General features: G+C 38.2%; 1 pseudogene; it reads right to left on the bottom strand.

Annotated features, from left to right (window-relative positions):
- Positions 1–2,476: 2,476 nt before the first annotated feature.
- Positions 2,477–13,098, bottom strand: LOC118846735 (annotated as a pseudogene).
- Positions 13,099–13,170: the final 72 nt, after the last annotated feature.

Below are 13,170 nucleotides of genomic sequence, written 5' to 3'. Positions count from 1 at the left end.
CTTCTAGGCTTGTATCCCAAAGAGATCACACAAGTGGGAAAAGGACCCATATGTACAAAAATATTTATAGTGGTTCTTTTTGTAGTAGCAAAGAATTGGAAATCAAGGGGATACCCATCAATTGGGGAATGGCTGAACAAACTGTGGTATATGAATGTAATGGATACTATTGTCCTATAAGAAATGGGGAAGATATGGACTTCATAATAACCTGGAAAAACCTACACGATATAATGCTGAGTGAGTGTAACAGAACTAGGAGAACATTATACACAACCACAGATATATGGATTCTGTGTTGAGTAACCTTGATAGACCTTGCTCTTCTCAGCAATACAAGGTTCAAAGACAACTCCAAAGGACTCATGAGAGAGAAAGCTGTCTACATCCAGAGAAAGAACAATGGAGACTGAATGCAGATTGAGGCAAACTGTTTGTTCTCCTTTTTTTTCTTTGTTTTTTTCTCTCTTTTGTTTTAGTTTTTTTGTTTTGTTTTGTTTCTTCTTTCTCATGATTCATTCCACTGGTCATAATTCTTCTTTACAATTTGACTATTGTGTAAATAATTTCAATGTGAAGTTATATGTAGAAGATATATCGGATTCTATGCTGTATTGGGGAGGGGGGGCGAAGAAAATCTGGAACTCAAAATCATGCGGAACTGAGTGCTGTAAACTAAAAATAAAAAATCTTAATAAGAATTCTGTTTAAAATGTTATGTTCTATATTACAGAGAAATACTATATTGTTCTACATTTTGAAGTTTGAAGTTTTCAAGGTCAGTCTTCAAGAACCTCTTTTTTCTCTCCTAGTTGTTGTTCTTACAATTAACTGTATAGGTAACCAGAGTACCACTATAGCTGTGGCCTCAATGTATGAACAATCAAGATTCTTTTAGACGTGTTTAACTGTGAGGGAGATCAGTATATTTTCCACTAAATTAGTTTAAAAATAAATTAAGACAGCATTCCAATGCCTTCTGCCACTACGTCCTCTAACCGTGGCACTCTAGGCTTGCCACTGATATACCTAGACCCATTAGTGTATGTTAGGAATATTTGGGGCAGCTAGGTGGCACAGTGGATAGAGCACTGGGCTTGGAATCAGGAAGACTCAACTTCCTGAGTTGAAATCTGGCCTCAGATACTTACTAGCTATATGACCCTGGGCAAGTCACCTAACCCTGTTTGCCTCAGTTTCCTCATCTGTAAAATGAGCTGGAGAAGGAAATGGCAAACTACTTCAGTATCTTTGCCCAGAAAACCCCAAATGGGGTTGTGAGGAGTCAGACACATCCAGTTCAGTCAGACTGAATAGCAATAATCCCTGATGCCTGGCCCATAGTAGGTATTCAACAGATTTTAGAAAAAAATTATTGGGCAGCTAGGTGGCACAGTGAGTAGAGCACTGACTCTGGAATCAGGAGGACCTGAGTTCAAATCTGGCCTGAGACACTTGACACATGTACTAGCTGTGTGACCTTGGGCAAGTCACTTAACCCAAATTGCCCTGCCAAAAAAATTATTGATTAAATGTATGCATGGAGAAGGAAATTTCATTGAAATTCCATGTGATTATATGTTCTTATGAAATAATAATAACTTTAAGGTTTGCAAAGTGGTTTTCAAATATTATCTCATTTAACTCAGTTCCTGGTGCTTAATAAATAGTTATCAATTGATCCATCATTTGATCTTCACAATAACCCTGGAAGAAAGCACTATTTTTATTTCCATTTTACAGATGAGGAAACTGAGGCAAACTGTGCTTTACTGGTATTGTGAAAGGAGGCAACAGGAGTAACATGTGGTGCTTGGAGGGTGGATGGCCCAGTTCTCACATGCAGCCAGTCATCACTGTTTATTTGTCATCCATGATGGATACACATCAACTCTTATAGAAATGTTCCTGTTGGAAGTCAGAATGCGCTACCCCGCCACCCAAGGGATATCCCCATACTTGGGGTAACTTAATGTGAATTTTCCTATGAGGTTCATGATTATTAGCAAATTAAAAACCTTATTTTGATACTTCATAAAAAGACACACGTAAGTGTGTCTATAAGATCAAATTAACTGTTTAGCAGCACACCCAATAAAATACAGTTCACGTACATAACTACACTTTTTGACATCATGAGCCCTTCTCTGGCCATTATTTACAGTGAAATAGTTTGGGTAGGCTGATATGTACAGGAAACAAATGTGGAAATAGAGACAGCGCTACAGCATGCTGTTCTTAGTCCCTTCAATTGGTACAAGTTCCCGGGATGCAGAGCATGATAAACTGATCACATATTCAACATAAAGATATCTAGACCAGGTTAACAAAAAAAGCCAAACCTCCACCCAGTGGACACTTGAGAAGGTGGAATTACATGGACCTCAGTGCTCCAGGGAGGCCAAAGGCTTGAAAAGCCTGTGTTGGGCTGGTTTCTTCTAGTCCTTGTCCTATTCTCTGCCCACTGTCCAGTCTGTTACCCCATGAGCTTGTGGGGCATCTCCCATCCTCATAGTGTTTCCCAATGTCTAGCAAGCATTGAGATGAGCTTCTCCTGGCTCTTTGCACTTGGGATGAAGATGTACCACTCTGCTGTCCCATCATGTTCCCTGGCTCTGGGGGCTCCCTGGGAAGTACCTTGAATGTCTCCAAAATGATCCAGGGTCAAGTTCTTCATTAGATCTTGGTTTTGTACATCATCAGACACAAAGGTGAGGGCCTGAGGGTATAGCTGGTAAACCCAAGAGTACCCAGTCCAGGTCCTAGATTCTCTGGCAACCACCAGACTGATATTTGTATTTCTTTGGTGACTCCTTGGCAAACTCAGGCAGTGGGTAACTGACATGATGCTTATCAAAAAGGAATCAATTTAAACCAGTAAGAACGAGTATCTTTGTCTTTAGTGAACTGTTGGCCAGAGGCTTCCCTTGGAATGCCAAAACATAGAAAAGGATGCTCAGAGCTGGGCGATCTGCCAAGTCATCCAACTTCTCAGTCGCAATGAAAGCCAAGTCTCCAATCTCCTCTTCATTAGGATAAACAAACTTCACTCTGCTAGAGTGGATCAATTCATGGTTGTCCGTCTTCCTTGTACTTTTGTTTCCAAGTTTAGAGTAAAAATCCTTGTCAGCTGGTTCTAGGGAATATGTGTGGGCCAGCAAGGAGAGGACAGTTAGGAGGTCAAATTGAGGCACGAGTAGAGTAACTATCTCAAGTCAGACAACTTATAATATAATCTGCAGAAGAGCCAGTAATTTGAAAATACTGATCAGAGTCCAACATTAACTGACCATAGGTCACTGAGCTTTAAAATAAAGCCCAAGGACCAATGGAGAGGGCTATTATCATAATCAGAGTTCCTTTGATTTCTGAAGTCTAGCAAAGGCTCACAATAGTGATGAATGGAGTCATCCAGCAGGAACTATGTAGCTTTGGTTGTTAGTAACACACAGACAGTGACTTCCACATTAAGGGTTTTTTAAAATAAAACTGATGACCACATAAGGTGTCCGGCCTCTACACTTTCAACCTGAGTAACATTGTTATGGAAAAACCCAATAACAGCACTTCCCTTTTAGCCAGCCACATATTGAAGAGCAGAGGAAACCTGCAGGTAAAAAGGAATTTGGCCATTTTCTGTCATTTTCTGCATCAGAAATTCACTAAGGTACAGGGAGGAGAGAGTCAAATGATGCTTGGAAAAGCTAGCTGCCTGCTAATAATTGGAGTCCAAAATGTGGTTTCTTGCCATTTCCAAATTTTTGGAAGCTTTGAAGATCACTGTAGTCTTCACATCTTGCAAGAAAGTCTTCAAGTGGTTATACATTTCCAAAAAATGGGATTTTTTGAGGTAGGACAAATACTACAGTGACAAATCTATACCCAACCAGCCGCTTAAGCACATACCTGTCAGTGAAAGAACCTTTGAGCTGAATGGAATCATGGGTTGTGTACAACAGATCTGAGACAAGAGGAATCTAGCTCAGTTTGAAAATCTTTCTGGTGTCACTGGAGCATCTCCCTTTGTTGGCAAAGCATTAAGATCTAATTTTACCATGTTTGAGTGTTGGGGTGTTAGAAATATCCAGCAGGAATGGGCTGCAGACTGCCCTGTTTCAGATGACTCACAGAATGTAGGCTCACAAAATACATGGTGTGTTGATGCCATTTTGTTTCTCCCACAGAGTCCTGTTGGTCCCATGTTGGCCAAATATCACTTTTATCACCATAAACAAAATATGCAGGAAAACAACCCTTTATCCCACTGTCATATGAGGAAATGTGGTAAAATCCCATAAGCTGTTAAATAAATTCCTGCAAGCTTGCCTTGCACAGTGTAGCATAGGGTTAGCCACCACCCTATGCTGCTGAGAACATTCACAAGAATTCAACTCTTGGAGATGCGAGGCATCTGAAATAAGATGCAAATGGTGTTCGCTGGTTCTCCCTTTAGCACTAAGCACTCTTTTGGTATAAGAAAGCCAAACTCTGTTAGGTTCCCATATATGGAAAGCACAACACTAGCTTCAAGGCAGAAAGGAGGTGGTGACTATTCCCTCTGTATGCCTGATGGGGAATCTCAAATATAGCAACCACACTGTCAGTTGGACCACAAATTGCTGTATTCCTTTGTGAACCCAAATGGAGATCCTCCAGAAGACTTTGAGTTGGTGCTGGTGCTCCACTAAGGAGATGGCTCTTCCTTAGGAAGGGATGTTCAGACCTTGAAGTTATAACCACAGTAGTATTACCTTCCTTATTTGCCCTTTTGGAAGTAAAAGGACCTAGGAAGAAAAAAACAGTCTCCTGAAGGCTGACCTGGAGAAGCCCAAGTGGTAAAATAGCACAACTTCTCTCATTTGCATAGAACAGAACATCTTTTATCGAAACTGAAATAGAATTTTGAAAGGCTATTTAAGCTGTCTTATCACAAAGAAGATAGTACTTTAGCTGAGACTTAAAGAAATCCAGGCAAGGTCGAGAACAGAGCCTGTGGGACACCTGCTGTTAGTGGATACAGATTCAGCAAAGGAGACTGAGGAGCAGTCAGACAGGTAGGAAGAGAACCAGGAATGTGTGGTGTCATAGAAACCTAGAGAGAAGAGAGTATCTAGGGAAAGAGGGTAATAAGACATTCATTTTTGTTATTTGTATTGGATAAATGTTGATCTGTTGAATATCCCTATTAGGGAGGCTTTTGGCTATTCTTTGGGGTTTTAAAAAAAATCTGTTTTTTGCAAATGTGTAGTCAGCCCATTAACATGATCCTCCTAGGGCCTGATTTGCCCATGGTAATTAATTGGTCCAGTGGATAGAGTGCTGGGCCTGGAGTTAGGAAGACTCCACTGCCTGAGTTCAAATCTAGCCTTAGACACTCACTAGCTGTGTGACCCTGGGCAAGTCACTTAACTCTATTTGCCTTGGTTTCCTTATTTGCAAAATGAACCAGAGAAGGAAATGGCAAACCATTCTAGTATCTCTGCCCCAAAAACCCCAAAATGGGGTCATGAAGAGTCAGACATGACTGAAAATGACTGAACAACAACCGATGGCAAAAACCTCTCCAGCCACTAAAAGCTGTTCACCTTTGTGAATGAGCTTAGCTAGGGTAGCAATGATGCCATTTATTTCCTATAAGTGAAAATGTAAAAAGCATGACAACACTTTAGGTTCAGCAACAGGAAACTTGGTAAGAAGCGTTTGCAGGTAGACTTCTAAATCTTTTTTTCTTTTCTCTACAAGACTCTTGGAATCTTTTCCAGTTACCTTTTTTGGAGGAAGTAGGCTCTTATCAATCTTCTTTTCAGCAATGAGCTTTTCATGCAGATCATGGAAGTCACTGTAATGATGTTTGACTGTCCAATGATGGCCGCCAACAATAACTTGGATGATATATAGACTATGTAGCTCTCCATCAGCTTGGAGTCCCAGATCCACACCTCCATGACTGGCTTGGCCTCTTCCTCCTCCTTGACCCAAAGCCTCTGGTGCCCACTACCATGGCCCAAGGAGGAGACATTGACTCTGCTCTCCTCTGGCAGCTCCAGCTCTGGAATCCAGGCCTGCTGCCACTATGATTGTTGGTATCACCTACTATATATGTTTTAAGGACTAGTCAGGCATTGGCCAATCCCCCTCTTATTGTAGACATTTATCAGTTCCCCATAAATTCTGGAAATCAGTTTTTTATAAGACATATTTGTCAAAAATATTTTTTCTTATTTGATAGCTTTTAATTAATATTATTGCTTCATGTTCTGCAAAACTCTTATTTAATCAAATTCATTAAATGTGTTCTAATAGTTTTCTTCTACTTTCTCAATGATGGGCATTTTCTCTTTTAGACTTCAAGCTACATCTTGAAGTAGCAATTATCAAAAAACTGGAACTGGTAAAAAATGAGAAATTCAGATTCGGGAAAAGAGAGATAAACAAGAACCAGCAGCCCGTTGTTTGGTAAGTCCACAAACATGAGCTATTTGGGGCAGGACTCCCTATTTGACAAGAACTTCTGGGACAACTGAAAAGTATTTGGTTTAAAAAATAGACTAATATATATCCTAAGTTCCAAATTGATGCATGAGACAAAAATAAAAAGTTGAAGAGTAAAAAATTTAGGAGAATGGAAAGAGGCATTTTAATACACCAATACCCAGGAGAACAATTTTTTAAATTAAATTTTATTTATATTGTGAACTTAATGATCAACAAAAAACAAATATTTCTATATACAAAGAACAAAAAAAGGCTTGTATAGGAAGCCATAAATTTCTGTTTAACTTTTTCAAAATGTAGATTAAATTTTATATTTTTGAGCATTTAAAAGTTTATTTTAAACAATACTTCATTTTTTCCCAATTAGATGTAAAACAATTTTTAACATTCACTTAAAAAACTTTTATGTTCCAAATTTTATCAGTTCAGTTTTCTCCTCCCTATTCCTTGAGATGATAAGCAATTTGGTATAGGTTATACATGTTCAGTCATGCAAAACATATTACCATATTAGTCATGTTGTGAAAGACACAGACAAAAAAAACCCCACAAAAATAAAGCAAAAAATGCTTCAATCTGCATTCAGACTAGGAGAATTATTCTTAACTAAAAATTGGGAGAGGTGTTTATAAAAGATAAAGTAGACAATTGAAATGGCATAAAACTAAAAATGTTTTTACATGAACAAAATCAATGAAGCTTAGATCAAAAGAGAAAATGCAAATTGGAAAACATTTTTGGCATCAATATCTTTGATGACAGTGCAATATGGAATTATCAAAATATGTGAGCCAAACATTCCCCACTGAATGGTTAAATAATATGAACCAATCATTTTCAAATGAAGAATTGCAAACTATCAACAACCATTTCAAAACATATTTCAAATCATTAGTCATAAAGAGTAAATGAAAATTAAATTAATCCTGACATTTTAACTCACACCCATCAAATTGGCAAAAATGACAAAACGCAGAAATAGTTTTGGAAAGGCTGTGGGAAGACATCACATTAATATGCTGCAGGTGGATCTGGGACTTGGTTCTACCATTTTTTGAAGCATTTTGGAATTGCCCTGAAAAAGCAACTAAAATGTCCATACCCTTTGACTAGAGATTTCATTCTTCAAGGATATACCTGAAAATGGTCAAAGAAAGCAAGATGGATCCCGTATTTGACAAAATAATCATAGCAGCACTATTTATGGTAGGAGAAGAATGGAGATAAAGTAGGTCACCATTTATGGGAGATAGATAGTTGAATAAACTGGTATGTGAATACAACAGAATATTATTGGGCCTTAAGAAATTCAGAGAAACACGAGAAGACCTATGTGAACTGATGCAGAGAGAAGTAAGGAGAACCAAGAAAACAATATACACTGACTTCAATAATGTAAGTGAAAAGAACAATAAACCAAAGCTGAATGCTGGGTCCTTATAATGTTCCCTCTTGGCCCCAGAAAAAGATGAAGAAATGCCATCTCCCTTTTTTTCATTATAGAAATTGGAGACTTTGGGTTTGGGATGTTTCACATGCTGTCAGACCTAATTATTGAGTGGCTTGGTTTTGCTTACCTGCTTTTCATTCTTCGGAGGGAAGGCCTCCTGTGTGCAAAGGGCAACATGCAGGATGACAGGTAAATCTGGGAATGACTGTAATATAAAAACAAGAGTCAGTTAAGTAGTATGATAGACTGAGCACTGGACCTGGAGTTGAAAAGATCTGAGTGTGAATCCTGCTTCAGATACTGGCTAGACTTGTGACCCCAAGCAAGGCACAACGTCTCTCAAGATCAGTTTTCTCATTGTAAAATGAGCACAGTAATAGTGCCTACCTCACAAGGTCGTTTCGAGAACAAATCAGATAATTGAAATAAAGCACCACGGAAATGTTAGCTCTTATCAATACTTTATGTTTTTGCTTTGTAATATACAATTAAATTTTTGCCCAATTATATGTAAAAACAATTTTAGCATCCATTTTTTAAAATTCTGAGTTCCAAATCCTCTCCCTCCTTTCTCTCTCCACCCCTGCCCCCCCAATTGAGAAGGCAAGAAATTTGATATAGGTCATATATGTGCAGTTGTGCAAACCATATTTCCATATTAGTCATGTTGTGAAAGAAAGCATAGACCAGATAAACCCCCAACAAGAAAAATACAGGAAGTCTATCTGCATTCAGACGCCATCAGTTCTCACTTTGGAGATGGATAGCATTTTTCATCATAGGTCCTTTGGAATTGTCTTGGATCATTGTATTGCTGAGAATAGCTAAGTCATTCATAGTTGATCATCATACAATATTGCTGTTACTGTGTATAATGTTCTCCTGCTTCTACTCATTTCACCTTGCTTCAGTTAGTGTAAGTCTTCCCAGGTTTTTTGAGAACATCCTGCTTATCATTTTTTACAGTACAGTAGTATTCCATCACAATCATATACAACTTCAGCCATTGCCTAATTGATGGGTATCCCCTCTATTTCTAATTCTTTGTCACCACTAAAAGAGCTGCTTGAAATATTTTTGTACATATAGGTCTTTTATCTCTTTGGGATACAGACCTAGTAGTGGTATTTTTGGGTCAAAAGATATGCATGGTTTTATAGCCCTTTGGGCATAGTTTTAAGTTGCTCCCTAGAATGGTTGAATCAGTTCACAACTCTACTAACAATACATCAGTGTTTCAATTTTACCATATCCTCTCCAACATTTGTCACTATCCTTTTCTGTCATATTAGCCAATCTGATAGCTGTGAGGTGATACCTCAGAGTTGTTTTAATTTGCATTTCTCTAATCAATAGTGATTTAGAGGATTTTTTCATATGACTATTCATTACTTCATCTGGAAACTGCCTATTGATATTCTTTGACCATTTATTAATTGACAAATGGCTTTTATTTCTGTAAATTTGACTCAATTCTCTATGTATTTGAGAAATGAGGCCTTTATTAGAGAAACTTGCTGTAATTTTTTTTCATAGTTGTGATTACTGTGTACCCTCCATCCTATTTTCCCCATTTATCCTTCTCTCTCTCACTCTACTCCCCTTTCACCCTGTTCATCCTCAAAAGTGTTTTGCTTCTGACTGCCAACTCCCCCATATCCGCCTTCCCTTCTATCAGCCCCCCTTTCTCTTAGCCCTTTTCTCTCCTACTTTCCTGTAGGGTAAGATCGATTTTATACCCAAATGTGTGTGTATATAATTCCCTCTTTGAGCCTATTCCTATGAGAGTAAGGTTCAAGCACTCTCCTCCTTTCTACTGTAAAGCTCTTTTGCCCCTCTTTTATGTGCGACAATTTACCCCTATTCTGTTCTCCCTTTCCTCTTCTCCCAGTTCATTCCTCTTCTTCACTCCTTAATTTTATTTTTTAGATATCATTCCATCATATTCAACTCACACTCCTACCCTCTGTCTATGTATACCCCTTCTAACTACCCTAATAATGAGAAAATTGAAGTAGTTACAAGTAGGAATGTAACACTTTAGCCTTATTGAATCTCTTGGATATCTCTTTCCTGTTTACCTTTTTACACTTCTCTTGAGTCTTATATTTGAAAGTCAAATTTTCTATTCGGCTCTGGTCTTTTAATCAGGACTTGAAAGTCTTCTATTTCATTGAATATCCATTTTTCCCTCTGAAGGATTATACTCAGTTTTGCTGAGTAGGTGATTCTTGGTTGTAATCCTACCTTTTTTTGTCCTCCAGAATGTCATATTCCAAGCCCTTTAATCTTTTAATATATAAACTGCGAAATCTTGTGTTATCCTGACTGTGGCTCCTTGATATTTGAATTTCTTTCTGACTGCTTGCAATATTTTCTTCTTGACCTTGGAGCTCTGGCATTTGGTTATAACACTCCTGGGAGTTTTCTTTTTGGGATCTCTTTCAGGAGGTGATTGGTGAATTCTTTCAATTTCTATTTTATCATTTATTTATTTGTTTATTATTTATTATTAATCACCTGCTATGTGTCAGCACTGTGCTAAATGCTTTACAAACATGATCTTGTTTGATCTTGAGAACAACCATGTGCTATTATTATCCTCATTTTACAGTTGAAGAAACTGAGGCAGAGGTTAAGTCACTTGTTCAGGGTCACAAAGCTAATATCTGAGGCTGCATTTGAAATGAGGTCTTGGTGCATCCAGACCCAGTGTTCTATCCATGGTGCAACTTAGCTGTCTTTTAATGTTACTTATATGAATAATCTTGGTTTTCAATTTCATCTCTTCTTTGATCTTCAGAATTTCTACTTTGGTGCAATTTTGGAGTTATGATTGTTGATTTAAAAAAATCCTGAATGCTTATTTCTCATGAACTCCCATCTGTTAAAATGTGGAATTATTTCTGAATGGATGATGATGGAGAGACTCTACAGGTTCAGACATATGCTTGAGGTGACTGGTGGACACTGTCAGTGGTGGTCCAGCCTACCAATATGTCTGGTAGCCGTCCATTCCTTTACCTCCTTGCAGTTTTCTGCCCCATGCAGCACAAAATATGGAGCCCAGGGGCAAGGACTGTTGAATGAGACCTAGAGAAGGCACAATGCAGCTCTGATAATATAACTCTTTGTTGATATTTTTTCTGTGAGGATTTTTTCAAAATAACTTATATTCCTTCTTTTATTGTTACTCTTTTACTTAATCTAGTGTATTTCTTACTTTTTGATGTGGTGAGGGAGAAGAAGGTTTAAATTCAACTTAGCCATCTTGAGAGAAGTGTCAGACACAATTTAAAAAAATGTTCTGAAAAAATTATTTAAATCTTAATCTCTAGGCTTTAAGCTTGCCTTTCTAGTTAGGAAACTTTGTACAGAAAACATTACCTCTTTCATATTTTTTCTTTAACTATTTTTTTTTGCATTTTAGTGAATCTTTTTTCAACTTTACAATTACCTATTAATTGATAACTTTATTCTGATGAATCTGTCAAGCTGTCTTGGAAGATTTCATACGATTATGGTGGCATAAGTTTGTAGACAGGAGAATTAACTTCTCAGTCATAGAGAACATTAATTGATTTCAGTAAAACATTAATATAGTGAAAGGCTTTTTCTAATTCAGTGATCAAATAGACAGTTATCTATGGATCGTAGAAATACTGTGTCAAATTGTCAAAACACTTGAAACAATTCCATGGAGACACCAAATATACTAAATTGGAAAAGCATTCGATACTGAAGCTTAAAATATGTCATTCTTAGAAAGAATTTGCCCTACAGGTAACTCTCCACAGATGGAACCACCTCCCTCTTGTGGTTTGTTTAGGAATGCTGCCTTGACTTTAATCTCTGCTCCAAGTTCGCCTTTATCACCAACCCTTCCCTAACTAAGCAGAGTTTTTATGCTCAGTGTGCCACTATCATCCCTCATTTTCTGCTTGGTATATGCTATGTGGTTGCCCTCATGTATATAGTCCTGCCTGTAAGACGAATAAGCTGGAGTCTCTTGATAATGCCCTTTATAGAAGTGGACTTTGAAAATAGGAGAAATAGCCCTCAAGAACTAGTTATTGAGGGGCAGCTAGATGGTGCAGTGAGTAGAGCACTGGCCCTGGAGTCAGCAGGACCTGAGTTCAAATCTGGCCTCAGACACTTGACACATGTACTAGCTGTGTGACCTTGGGCAAGTCACTTAACCCCAATTGCCAACCTTCCCCCCTGCAAAAAACAAAAAACAAAACGAAAAGAAATAGTCATTGACTGTTTTTGATGAACTCCACTCAATACTTCTCTACTGAGTTATGAGAGAAAATGCAACCAGTACTAAAACAGCGGCCAAGGATGCAGGGTCAAAAGGAGGGAACCAGGTAAAGGTGTGCTAGAGCCACCTCAAATAGGCTTGTGAGATCCAATTGTTAAATTTTCAACAAGAGCCTTTACACCTTGCAAATCAACAAATACTACAAACAAGTCCTTGATTTATTGCTTTGTTGATTGTCTAGACATAAGAAAGACACCAAGGGGATGCATTTGGGGATGGGAATAAGGGAGTAGATGGTTGGAGATGGGGGACCTGGTTTGTACTTTAGCAGCTGGGGGTTCAGAATCATTGGGATAAGGATAGTATGAAGCAATGGGAGAAAGTGACCATTGAAGGACCTTGGCCCTAGGAGAAATGATCACATTTACATGGTGCTTTACGATGACAAAGTGCTTAAAATCCAGGTTCATTTGAACTATTCTGTTTGCGGATGAGGGAAAAAAAACCTGAGTTTGCTATTTGCCCAAGGTCAGTGATAGAACTTGAAACATGAAGTTCAGTGCTCTAGAACACAGGCGTCAAACTTTAGCCGGCAAAACTCTGGAGTACAGCCCAAACCACAAAATACAATTGGGAACTGTTTAACAAAATAAAAAAAATAATATTAATATGGGGTTTCCAAAGTCCCTATGACACCCAAAGGGATCCTGATGTACAGTTCAGTGGTCCCTGTTTCTGTATGAGTTCAACATTCTTGCTCTAGAAGATGCTAGGGAGAGGAAACAGCAATTTTACTGATAACCAGAGAAGGTACAAGCTTGCTGGGGGTTCCAACACTATCAGTCTGGTAATCCTCAAAGAATTTGGTTGAAGCCTTATCAATAAGCATTTTTAACAGTCCCTACTATGTGCCAGACAGTGAAAATATAAATAAAAGAGTCCTTGCTGCCCTTAAAAAAAA

This window comes from Trichosurus vulpecula, chromosome 4, assembly GCF_011100635.1.
Source record: "Trichosurus vulpecula isolate mTriVul1 chromosome 4, mTriVul1.pri, whole genome shotgun sequence".
In the NCBI taxonomy this organism is placed as follows: Eukaryota; Metazoa; Chordata; class Mammalia; order Diprotodontia; family Phalangeridae; genus Trichosurus; species Trichosurus vulpecula.
Note: the sequence above shows the minus strand (reverse complement) of the source record. Positions and strands in the feature narration are given on the sequence as shown.